Source organism: Phocoena sinus, chromosome 8 (genome assembly GCF_008692025.1).
Source record: "Phocoena sinus isolate mPhoSin1 chromosome 8, mPhoSin1.pri, whole genome shotgun sequence".
In the NCBI taxonomy this organism is placed as follows: Eukaryota; Metazoa; Chordata; class Mammalia; order Artiodactyla; family Phocoenidae; genus Phocoena; species Phocoena sinus.
This window is the reverse complement of record NC_045770.1, coordinates 44,298,681-44,312,438: the sequence shown is the minus strand read 5'-3', so window position 1 is coordinate 44,312,438 and position 13,758 is coordinate 44,298,681.

Genomic DNA, 13,758 nt, shown 5'->3' with positions numbered 1-13,758 from the left:
TTAAACCTCAAAAAGACTTATCGGTTGCTCACGTTAGCAGGGACAGCAAGGCAGTTGGGGATTGAGGTGCAGGAAATGGTGTCTCTTCTGCTGAATATTAATATAGGACCCAAGTAAATCCCATCTTGTAACACTTATTTTCAATACATAATTCCCAAATATCTAGGGAGTGGAGTGGTATCAATTCTACCCACATTCTGGTCACCAGAGTTAAGTCAAATGGACCAACTTAATTATAAGGGAAGTTGGAAGAACATAATCTTCCTTTATACCCAGGAGGAAAATGAAATGAGTGGTAGAACACCTGGCAGGGACTTTATCATCTAACCCACAAGAGAAGTGAAGGATCTAAGAGGCAATAACTAAACAAACAAACAACAACAACAACAAATAAGGTACATACCTTAACTTCTTTCCTATGTCCGTTTTTTTCAAAACGCTGTCTTGATCCCATTTTGAGGTCCTAAGGAGAGGCCAGTCAGTTCCGCTTCAGTAGACAATTAAGTCCACACTCCCAACCTGCTCCCATATCGAGTTCTCATAATCCTGGCCACTATACACTTGTCCTAATTGTCCTAAGACCAGATACCAGTCAACCAGGGGCAGCTCCTGTGTCCTAAAGCCTGCTGAAATTATTCTAAGTAACTAATCCTAAACTTGCTTACCCATGGAAACCACAACAAAGACACTATCCACAACTCCCTTCTTTCCTTTTGCCTCATGACCAACTCTGGGGCTTCCCCTGAATGGCACTGTGTGTCATGCTGTGTTCTTCCCAGGGAACTGTGAGTAACAAAATGGTAAACTCTTTCCAGTTTCTCTCTCTTGATCTGTGGCTAACCTCACCATACCTCACCCAAGGTAATATGGTTAAAACACTGTTAAAAGGTATATAAATGTTTGATCCATTTTCAGCAAAAGCATATTTAGTTTCAGAGCCCAATCCACTGACACCTCTCAGAGCATCTTATTTGGCAATATAGCACTAATAGTATGGATCCAAATGGACAAGGGAAACAAACATTTTCATCTATTATCCAAGGGAGAGCGCTGGAAACGTTGAACCAGTTGAATGTCTCTGTCCAAGCCAGTCCTTAAATGAAAACACGTGCAATTTCATCAGCCTATAGCAGGATTGCACTCATCTCTGGAAAACATAGAGGAAAATATGTTTTTAACTGACAAGAACGTTTATGTTTTGATAGTTTGAAAAATACATCAAGAAGACTTTCCTGAAGTTTGTTGTAAGCTATTCCCTCTAAAATGTGTGAGTATAAGTGTATCAAAGTAAGAAAATCTAATGCAAACTAAATGAAATAATTTTGCAGTTTATGAAACTAGCTGAAGGCTGGGTGCCAGTTCATTGAATAGCTTCATTCATGTCTTATTTCAGCGCATTCTTTTCTGAGTTTTATTTTTGAAGTGACTTAAGATGAGGGAAGAAAAAAGGGGACAGGATATGGTTCTGTGCTAGAGTTTGCCATGAACCTATTCTGTAGCAATTGTGTTTCTGAGGCATCTGTATGACCCCAGGGAGGTTTCAGGTTTGAAATAATAACACCATGAATTACTGTGAAATATACTTATTGTATTATTAACCTAGCTCTAAAGAAATATCTCTGGTGGGAAAGTACTACTAAAATAATTTATAATTTTGATTTGTGTACTACTCACAGCCTGGAGTATTAGGTAGTACTGACTCCTCGCTCTACTAGATAAGCCATACCTGATTTGTCTAGCGCCTTTTTCTCAAATATTATTTAGCTACTTTTGCTTTTACGGAAATGCCACACCAATTTCCCTGGGGAAAGGAGAAAATGAAGGACCTCTAGATTAGTGTGCCGACGGACATCAAGGAGCTAACCTGAGTTTGAATTCTGGATCCTAGACTTAAACAGCTCTTGCAAGCTTGATCTGATCACTTAAAATCCTTGAGGATCTGTTTCATACCTTTAAAATATTAACAATGATAACTTTCTTCTCTAGGGGTGTCAGAATTTAAAAATCTAAGGCATACAAAATACGTCATATAAAGCCTTCTAGACAGGAGGTGCTAAACAGTTGGAGGAATTGGGGTGAAATTCATCCAGACTGCACATTTCTACATCTTAATATCAATTTAGGTCAACAAAGGACAGATTTGTCTGTCCCAGTTTATCAATGCCTTACCATCATTGATGTCATAGTCCAAAATATACCATCTCAGGCACACTCCAGAACATGTTTCCTGATACAATTAATGCTTGAGTGCTTGCCTAAGTTTTTGACACAGAAATAATTGTTTTTAGTTTAACAAAATAAAAAAATAATGTTACCATTTACTGAGCATGTACTAAGTGACTAGCACCATGAAGAGCATTTTGTTTTAAATTTCAAAACAATCCCATGGGTATTCATTAGTAAATTCTTCCTCCTTCCCTCCCTCCTTGTCTCTTTCCTTCTTTTCTTCCATCCTTTCTTCTGTCCTAACACCCTGCCCCATTTTTATCTTCCACGTAGAGTTTACACAAAAAAGTATATCTGGCCCTCCTTGTGCACAAGTTAGAACTTGGTCAGAGTCTAGTTGCCTAATTTAACAATCCATGCATGCTAAAGCATTTGGTTTACAGAGTGTTCCTTTAAAAAGTGAACACATTAAAAAAGTAAATAGTAAATTTTACCATTTAAGACACCTTCAGAGGAAAACTATGTATTTTCCATGAAATTGTTGCCTAGGAAACGATGATTTCATCTTATTTTTGGCATAGAACTGTAGGTGTCTAAAAGCTCTGAATCAGTGCACACACAGCATGAACGCAGATATTTATGAAGCCAGCAAGACAGCAGGGTCGCTTCTACCTTGTGGTCTCCAGAGAGGAAATTTTGTCTAAGAACTCCTTTTTTAAAACATCTTTATTGAAGTGTAATTGCTTTACAATGTTGTGTTAGTTTCTGCTGTATAACAAAGTGAATCAGTTATGTGCGTACCTATATCCCGATATCCGCTCCCTCTTGCGTCTCCCTCCCACCCTCTCTAAACCACCCCTCTAGGTGGTCACAAAGCACCCAGCTGATCTCTCTGTGCTATGCGGCTGCTTCCCACTAGCTAGCTATTTTACATTTGGTAGTGTATACATCTCAATGCCACTCTCTCACTTCATCCCAACTTACCCTTCCCCCTCCCCATGTCCTCAAGTACATTCTGTGCCTCTGTGTCTTTATACCTGTGCTGCCCCTAAGTTCATCAGAACCATTTTTTTTTAGATTCCATATATATGTGTTAGCATACTGTATGTGTCTTTCTCTTTCTGACATACTTCACTCTGTATGACAGGCTCTAGGTCCATAGACCTCATTACAAATAACTCAATTTTGTTCCTTTTTATGGCTGAGTAATATTCCATTGTATATATGTGCCACATCTTCTTTATCCATTCATCTGTTGATGAACACTTACGTTGCTTCCATGTCCTGGGTATTGTAAATAGTGCTGCAATGAACTTTGTGGTACATGACTCTTTTGAATTATGGTTTTTTCAGGGTATATGCCCAATAGGGGGATTGCTGGGTCATATGGTAGTTCTATTTTTAGTTTTTTAAGGAACCTCCATACTGTTCTCCATAGTGGCTGTAACAACTTACATTCCCACGAACAGTGCAAGAGGGTTCCCTTTTCTCCACACCCTCTCCAGCATTTACTGTTTGTAGATTTTTTGATGATGGACATTCGGACCTGTGTGAGGTGATATCTCATTGTAGTTTTCATTAGCATTTCTCTAATGATTAGTGATGTTGAACATCTTTTCATGTGTTTGTTGCAATCTGTATATCGTCTTTGGAGAAATGTCTATTTAGGTCTTCTGCCCATTTATGGATTCGGTTGTTTGCTTTTTTGACATTGAGCTGCATGAACTGCTTGTAAATTTTGGAGATTAATCCTTTGTCAGTTGCTTCACTTGCAAATATTTTCTCCCATTCTGAGGGTTGTCTTTTCATCTTGTTTATGGTTTCCTTTGCTGCGCAAAAGCTTTTAAGTTTCATTAGGTCCAATTTATTTATTTTTGTTTTTATTTTCATTTCTTTAGGAGCTGGGTCAAATAGTATCTTGCTGTAATTTATGTCATAGAGTGTTCTGCCTATGTTTTCCTCTAAGAGTTTTAGAGTGACCTTACATTTAGACATTTAATCCATTTTGAGTTAATTTTTGTGTGTGGTGTTAGGAAGTATTCTAATTTCATTCTTTTACATATAGCTGTCCAGTTTTCCCAGCACCACTTATTGAAGAGGCTGTCTTTTCTCCACTGTATACTCTTGCCTCCTTTATCAAAGATAAGGTGACCATATGTACATGGGTTTATCTCTGGGCTTTCTATCCTGTTCCATTGATCTATATTTCTGTTTTTGTGTCAGTACCATACTGTTTTGATTACTGTAGCTTTGTAGTATAGTCTAAAGCCAGGAACCTGATTCCTCCACTTCTGTTTTTCTTTCTAAATATTGTTTGGCTATTCAGGGTCTTTTGTGTTTCCATACAAATTGTGAAATTTTTTGTTCTAGTTCTGTGAAAAATGCCATTGGTAGTTCGATAGGGATTGCACTGAATCTGCAGATTGCTTTGGGTAGTATGGTCATATCTCCAACGTTGGTTCTTCCAATCCAAGAACATGGTATATCTCTCCATCTGTTGGTATCACCTTTAATTTCTTTCATCAGTGTCTTATAGTTTTCTGCATACAGGTCTTTTGTCTCCTTAGGTAGGTTTATTCCTAGGTATTTTATTCTTTTTGTTGCAGTGGTAAATGGGAGTGTTTCCTTAATTTGTCTTTCAGATGTTTCATCATTAGTGTATAGGAATGCAAGAGATTTCTGTGCACTAATTTTGTATCTTGCTACTTTACCAAATTCATTGATTAGCTCTAGTAATTTTCTGGTAGATTCTTTAGGATTCTCTATGTATAGTATCATGTCATCTATAAACAGTGACAGTTTTACTTCTTCTTTTCCAATTTAGATTCCTTTTATTTCTATTTCTTCTCGATTGCTGTGGCTAAAACTTCCAAAAGTATGTTCAGTAATATTGGTGAGAGTGGGCAACCTTGTCTTGTTCCTGATCTTGGAGGAAATGGTTTCAGTTTTTCACCATTGAGAATGATGTTGGCAGTAGGTTTGTCATATGTGGCCTTTATTATGTTGAGGTAGGTTCCCTCTATGCCTACTTTCTGGAGAGTTTTTTTTTATCATAAATGGGTATTGAATTTTGTCTAAAGCTTTTTCTGCATGTATTGAGATTATCAAATGGTTTTTATCCTTCAATTTGTTAATATGGTGTATCACATTGATCTGCGTATCTTGAAGAATTCTTGCATTCCTGGGATAAACCTCACTTGACCATGGCGTATGATCCTTTTAATGTGCTGTTGGTTCTGTTTGCTCGTATTTTGTTGAGGATTTTTGCATCTATGTTCATCACAGGTATTGGCCTGTAGTATTGTTTTTTTGTGACATCTTTGTCTGGTTTTGTATCAGGGTGATGGTGGCCTCATAGAATGAGTTTGGAAGTGTTCTTCTCTCTGTTATATTTTGGAAGAGTTTGAGAAGGATATGTGTTAGCTCTTTTCTAAATGTTTGATAGAATTCGCCTGTGAATTCATCTGGTCCTGGGCGTTTGTTAGTTGGAAGATTTTTAATCAGAGTTTCAATTTCAGTGCTTGTGATTGGTCTGTTTATATTTTGTATCTCTTCCTGGTTCAGTCTTGGAAGGATGTGCTTTTCTAAGAATTTGTCCATTTCTTCCAGGTTGTCCATGTTATTGACATGTAGTTGCTTGTAGTAATCTCTCATGATCCTTTGTATTTCTGCAGTGTCAGTTGTTACTTCTCTTTTTTCATTTCTAAATCTGTTGATTTGAGTCTTCTCCCTTTTTTTCTTGATGAGTCTGCCTAATGGTTTATGAATTTTGTTTATCTTCTCAAAGAACCAGCTTTTAGTTTTATTGATCTTTGCTATTGTTTCCTTCATTTCTTTTTCATTTATTTCTGATCTGATCTTTATGATTTCTTTCCTTCTGCTAACTTTGGGTTTTTTTTTTATTCTTCTTCCTCTAATTGCTTTAGGTGTAAGGTTAGGTTGTTTATTTGAGATGTTTCTTGTTTCTTGAGGTAGGATTGTATTGCTATAAACTTCTCTCTTAGAACTGCTTTTACTGCATCCCAGAGGTTTGAGTTGTGTTTTCATTTTCATTTGTTTCTGGGCAATTTTGATTTCCTCAGTGATCTCTTGGTTATTTAGTAGTGTATTGTTTAGCCTCCATGTGTTTGTAGTTTTAACAGTTTTTTTTTCCTGTAATTGATATCTAGTCTCATAGTGTGGTGGTCAGAAAAGATATCTGATAAAATTTCAATTTTCTTAAATTTACCAAGGTTTGAGTTGTGACCCAAGATATGATCTATCCTGGAGAATGTCCCATGAGCACTTAAGGAGAAAGCGTATTCTGTTGTTTTTGGATGGAATGTCCTATAAATATCAATTAAGTCCATCTTGTTTAATGTGTCATTTAAAGCTTTTGTTTCCTTATTTATTTTCATTTTGTACGATCTGTCCATTGGTGAAAATGGGGTGTTAAAGTCCCCTACTATGATTGTGTTACTGTCAATTTCCCCTTTTATGGCTGTTAGCATTTGCCTTATGTATTGAGGTGCTCCTATGTTGGATGCATAAATATTTACAATTGTTATATCTTCTTCTTGGACTGATTCCTTGATCATTATGTAGTGTACTTCTTTGTCTCTTGTCTTTATTTTTTTTTTTTTTTTTTTTTTTTTTTTTTTTTTTTTTTTTTTTATGCGTTACGCGGGCCTCTCACTGTTGTGGCCTCTCCCGTTGCGGAGCACAGGCTCCGGACGCGCAGGCTCAGCGGCCATGGCTCACGGGCCCAGCCGCTCCGCGGCATGTGGGATCCTCCCAGACCGGGGCACGAACCCGTGTCCCCTGCATCGGCAGGCGGACTCTCAACCACTGCGCCACCAGGGAAGCCCCTCTTGTCTTTATTTTAAAGTTTATTCTGTCTGATATGAGAATTGCTATGCCAGCGTTCTTTTGATTTCCATTTGCATGGAATATCTTTTTCCATCCCCTTACTTTCAGTCTGCATGCATTCCTAGGTCTGAAGTGGGTCTCTTGTAGACAGCATATGTATGAGTCTTGTTTTTGTATCCATTCAGCCAGTCTATATCTTTTGGTTGGAGCACTTAATCCATTTACATTTAAGGGAATTATTGATATGTATGTTCCTATTACCATTTTCTTAATTGTTTGGGGTTTGTTTTTGTAGGTCTTTTCCTTCTCTTGTGTTTCCTGCCTAGAGAAGTTCCTTTAGCATTTGTTGTAAAGCTTGTTTTGTGGTGCTGAACTCTTAACTCTTGCTTACCTGTAAAGGTTTTAATTTCTCCTTCGATTCTGAATGATATCCTTGCTGGGTAGAGTAATCTTGGTTGTAGGTTTTTTCCGTTTCCTCACTTTAAATATGTCCTGCCACGCCCTTCTGGCTTGCAGAGTTTCTGCTGAAAAAGCAGCTATTAACCTTATGGGGATTCCCTTGTATGTTATTTGTTGTTTTCCCCTTGCTGCTTTTAATATTTTTTCTTTGTATTTAATTTTTGACAGTTTGATTAATATGTGTCCCAGTGTGTTTCTCTTGGGTTTATCCTGTTTGGGACTCTCTGAGCTTCCTGGACTTGATTGACTATTTCCTTTCCCATGTTAGGGAAGTTTTCATCTATAATCTCTTCACATATTTTCTCAGTCTGTTCTTTTTCTCTTCTTCTGGGACCCCTATAATTCTAATGTTGGTGCATTTAATGTTGTCCCAGAGGTCTCTGAGACTGTCCTCAATTCTTTTCATTCTTTTTTCTTTATTCTTCTCCCTGGCAGTTATTTCCACCATTTTTCTTCCAGTTCACTTATCCATTCTTCTGCTTCAGTTATTCTGCTATTGATTCCTTCTAGAGTATTTTTAATTTCAGTAATTGTGCTGTTTGTCATTGTTTGTTTGCTCTTTAATTCTTCTGGATCCTTGTGAAATGTTTCTTGTATTTTCTCCATTCTGTTTCCAAGAGTTTGGATCATCTTTACTATCATTACTCTGAATTCTTTTTCAGGTAGGTTGCCTATTTCATCTTCATTTATTTGGTCTGGTAGGTTTTTACCTTGCTCCTTCATCTGTAACATATATTTTTTGTCATTTCTTTTTCTTTCTTTCTTTTGTTTTTTTTTTTTTTTTGATGGGTGGTGCTGTATCCCTGTCTTACTGGTTGTTTGGCCTGAGATGTCGAGCACTGGAGTTTTCAGGCAGTTGGATAGAGCTGTCTTGGTGCTGAGATGAGGACCTCCAGGAGGCCTCACTCTGATTGATATTCTCTGGTGTCTGAGGTTCTCTGTTAGTCCAGCAGTTTGGATTTGGAGCTCCCACCATAGCAGTTCAGGCCCGACCTCTGGCCTGGGAACCAAGATCCTGCAAGCTTCGTGGTGCAGTTAAAAAAAAAAAAAAAAAGGAAGAAAGAAAGAGAAAAAGGAGCAGTACAATATCAAAGAACTGAAGACAAAGTCAAATTAGAAAGATAAAAAAATATATTAGGAAAAATAAAACTATAATTGAAACAACAGCAACAAGGTAAAATAAAATCACAACAGTAATAGAAAGAAAAAAAAAATAGAGGGGGTGGGGAACAAGCCAAAAGGAGAAATCACTAACAAAGTATAAAGAATAAAATAACATTAGAAAAATAAAAGATTTATTAGGAAAAATAAACATATGAAAAATTCAGCAGCAATGATCAACAAGGTAAAACAGAACCTTAATGTAAAAGAGGGGGAAAAAAAGAAACAAAGCTCTGGCTATGGGGGTGGAGTTTATGTGGGGGTGGAACTTAGGCAGGGGCAGGGTTTAGGTGGGGCAGGACCTAGGCAGTGGGGGTGACGTTTGAGCATGGGGCAGGGCCTAGGCTCAGGACCCACATAGCTGGATAAGGCCCTGGGGGCGGGGCCTAGGTGGGGCGACGTTCAAGCATGGGACGGGGCCTCTGCTTAGGACCTGTGCAGACGGGGAGAGGCAGCATGTGGAAAGGAGGGCCTCCAGAGTGTGGAGTTCCGGAGTTTGGAGGTAGGGCCCTGGGTGAGGGTGTGTGGGTGGGGTTTAGTCCCAGTGCATTGAAAGGGGTCTCAGAGTGCAGAGGCAGGGCCCTGAGTGGGGGTGTAGGGGCGGGGCTTGGGCTCATTGCGGCAGGAGGGAGGCTCCGAGGGCAGAGGATTAGGCCTGGGAGCCCAAAAGGCTCCCTGGTGCCTAAGTGGGCAGGGAAAGCACTGGCCGCGTTCTTTTACGTTCCTCCTCCCTCCCCCATCTCCCCCAGGGTGTTCCCTTGCCCCTAATGGTGCGTGGGTCCTGCTGGGTGCCCGAACTCCTCCCCTCCCCCAGCGCCCCCTCAGGGGTGCCGGTCCCGGAAGTCTGGTCTTTATTTTTATATTTGCCCCCCCTTCCCTCTCTCCCAGTCCCTCAGGACCCGCCCGGCTGGAGGGGGCCTCGGTGGGCAGAGGATCAGGCCCGGGATCTCAGTAGGCTCCCGGGGGCCCAAAGGGGCAGGGGAAACCTGGCTATGCTCCCCTTTGATCCTCTGACCTCTCAGTGGTCCCCCAATTTCCCCCTTAGGGTGTGGGATCCTTCCCCCTCCCCCAGCCGCCTCTCAAGGGCGCCAGTCCCGTCCCGCTTCCACTTCTCCTCCCCCCTAACTCCCCCCAGGCCCCACGTCCTACCGGGTCGTTGGCGGTTCCTCCCATCCCCTTAGGTGTCTGTGGTCCCCCCTCTTAAGAATTTTTTGAGAGATCAGCTGGATAAGAACATCCCTAGGAGAAAGTAAGAAGGATTTAAGTAGATATTTTCCCAAAGAAGATGTAAAAATGGCCATTAAATACACTAAAGGTGCCGGGAGGAGCTGGGGCGGGGGCAGCCACAGAGGTGGCACCAGAATCAGGGATTTGGTCTTTGGTGCCAAAAGAGTACTGGACCCCCAGTGGGACGAAAGACATTAAAAACATTTTTTTTTTTAATGCTCAACACCACTAATCATCAGAGAAATGCAAATCAAAACCCTAGTGAGGTATCACCTCATGCCAGTTTGGATGGCCACTATCAAAAACACAATAAGTGTTGGTGAGGATGTGGAGAAATCGGAACCCTGTTGATGGGTATGTAAAATGGTGCAGCTGCTTTGGGAACCAGTATGGAGATTTCTTTAAAATTTAAAAATAGAATAACCATATAATCCAGCAATCCCACTTCTGGGTATTTATCAAAAGAATAATAATAAAAAAAATCTCAAAGAGATATTTGCATATCCATGTATATTACAGCATTATTTAAAATAACCAAGCATGGAAACAACCTAAGTATCCATCAATGAATGAATGGATAAAGAAAATATATATTGGGCTGGCCAAAATGTTCTTTCAGTTTTTTCCGTAAAGTGGCTCTAGTAGCACTTAGTTGTCTTTAAACTTCATTCAGAACAATTTTGTTAGATTGTATTGTGACAGCTGTCATATCAGCGTGCATTTTTTAAAAAACTTATCAAAATTGGTGAGTTTTTATGTAGCCATTTTAATATTGGAGATGGAAGATAAACAACATTTTCAGCATATCTTATTTTATTTTTTCAAGAAAGGTAAAACCACAGCTGAAATGCAAGAAAAGATTTGTGCAGTGTGTGGAGAAGGTGCTGTGACTGATCGAACGTGTCAAAAGTGGTTTGCGAAGTTTCATGCTGGAGATTTCTCACTGGGTGATGCTCCACAGTCGGGTAGACCAGTTGAAGTTGATAGCAATCAAATTGAGACATTAACTGAGAATAGTCAACATTTTACCACGCTGGAGGTAGCCAACATACTCGAAATATCCAAATCAAGCATTGAAAATCATTTGCACCAGCTTGGCTACGTTCATTGCTTTGATGTTTGGGTTCCACAAAAGTTTAGCGAAAAAAAAACTTCTTGACCTTATTTCCGCATGCTATTCTCTACTTAAATGGAATGAAAATATTCCATTAAAAAAAAATTGTGATGGGGGGCTTCCCTGGTGGCGCAGTGGTTGAGAGTCCGCCTGCCGATGCAGGGGACACGGGTTCGTGCCCCGGTCCGGGAAGATCCCACATGCCGCGGAGTGGCTGGCCCGTGAGCCATGGCTGCTGAGCCTGCGCGTCCGGAGCCTGTGCTCCGCAAACAGTGAGAGGCCCGCATAGCGCAAAAAAAAAAAAAAAAAAATTGTGATGGGCATTGAAAAGTGGATACTGTAGAATAATGTGGAATGGAAGAGATCGTGGGGCAAGCGAAATGAACCACCACCAACCACACCAAAGGCAAGTCTTCATCCAGAGAAGGTGATGTTGTGTATATGGTAGGATTGGAAGAGAGTCCTCTGTTACGAGTTCCTTCCGGAAAACCAAATGATTAATTCCAACAAGTACTGCTCCCAGCAGCACTTGATGAAAAGCGTCTGGAATTAATCAGCAGAAAACGCATAATCTTCCATCAGGATAACGCAAGACTGCATGTTTCTTTGATGACCAGGCAAAAACTGTTACAGCTTGGCTGGGAAGTTCTGATTCATCTGCCATATTCAGCAGACATTGCACCTTTGGATTTCCATTTATTTCAGTGTTTACCAAATTCTCTTAATGGAAGAAACTTCAATTCCCTGTAAAAGACTGTAAAAGGCACCTGGAACAGTTCTGTGCTCAAAAAGATAAAAAGTTTTGGGAAGATGGAATTATGAAGTTGCCTGAAAAATGGCAGAAGGTAGTGGAACAAAATGGTGAATACATTGTTCAATAAAGATCTTGGTGAAAATGAAAAATGTGTCTTTTTTCCCCCCCTCTTTAAAGCCAAAGGAACTTTTTGGCCAACCTAATATCTTATATACATTATATATATAGTATGTATATATATATATACATATATATGACTATTATTCAGACTTCAAAAAGGAAATCCTGTCATGTACTACAACATGGATGAACCTTAAGGACGTTATTGTGAGTGAAATAATCCCGTAGCTAAAAGAAAAAATTGCAAGATTCCGCTTATATGAGGTATCTAAATTAGTCATAGAAACAGAAAATAGAAACGTGGTTGCCAGTGAGGGGAGAAGGGAATAATTGCAAATTGTCACCAGGGAACATTTTGGGCTGTAGTAAGATTCTATATCTTGATTGTGGCAGGGTTTACACAACTACATACAGTTGGTCAAATTATATAAATACTACAAGATGATTCCTGTGAATACTAGATAAACCTAACAGCAGTTGCAGGATCATAGACAGTGAATTCAGGAATTCCTTCATCTGAGTCAAAGCTCACCTCTTTCCAATCAGTGTGACCTCAAGGGTCTTATATAGTGTGTGGTTCTCATTTTTCTCATCTGTAAAATAGTCATAAAATTTACCTCTGTGTAGAGCTCTTTTGGCACAGTGTTTGACATCTGCACATAATAGATTTTTTTCTAATTTCCCTTCCTTTCCCTTTAAGCCGGTATTTTTCAAAGTATGACTTTTGGACTTCTAGCATCAAGATCACCTGTTGTATATTAAAATGCAACCCCTGAGAATAAGATTGCAGAAAGTACATTTTTACAAGTGCCGAAATCGAGCTTACACTGTTACTGTGATACCCTCAGGCCCCACTTGTTCCCAGCCTCTGCAGCCCTTCTTTTCCACAAGCAAAATCCCCACCTGAAGGATCTTCCTCAATCTAAGAATGATTTTAATCTTAAATCATGAAGGACTTGTTTTATGTTTTGTTTTGTTTTTTCCCCTAAGTGTCATTAGTAGACTTCCTGTATTAGAATATCTTGGGGGTGCTTGTTTAAAATCCAGATGTTTGAACCACAATCCATTCCCTCCAAATTATAATTTCTGGGGGTAGGAATTCAGAAATCTGCATTTAAACAAGCTTCCTAGGTAATTCTTATACACTTTGAGAACTATAGCCAAACCCAGCAATCACACTTACCAAAAGCGAGAGTAATCTTGGGCCTGGTTTTGCTAATTCAATTCATGTCTACTGTCCTGTGCCTGGTTCTCGCTTCTAAGCAGCAGGAATGGAGGACTTCACTGTATTTGTAATGGAAGATTCTGGCCCCAACCTACAGTCCAGTGACCAGATTCTGATTCCTACTGATATTTCTTTATTCTGAAATTGCTTATGGAGCAACTAATCTAAGCGTTAGGGATACAGCACTGACAACAGAAAAAGAAAAAGCCATGCTTTCCTGGTTTTCTAGTAGCATATACAGACAATTAACAAAATTAAGCAATTAAACATAGCCTGTTAGATGACTAAACGTTATGGAGAAAAATGAAACGCTAAAAGAAATAGAAGTGGGAAGATTATAATTTTAAATAGGATGATCGGGAAAGGTGTAATGAGAAGGTGTTGATCGACCTGCTACCTTAGCTTCCTAATGTGGTCTCATGAAAAATAATCCTTTTGTTACTAATGTCCTGCCTACACTTTTTTGGGGAGCATGCCAGTAATTGAGTGGGTCACTGCCTGATATGGACTGTTGGTCCAAGCCCACCACCTGAAGTCTCTCACCATAGCCTTCAGATGTCAAATTCTGGGATGGGACTTGCTTTCCTAAAGCCTGGAGCTGGGTCTGGCTATGAGGTCTGTCCCAGGACATTTTTCTCAGTTTGGCCATTACCAACCCTACCTAGAGATGATAGTCACCTGGAT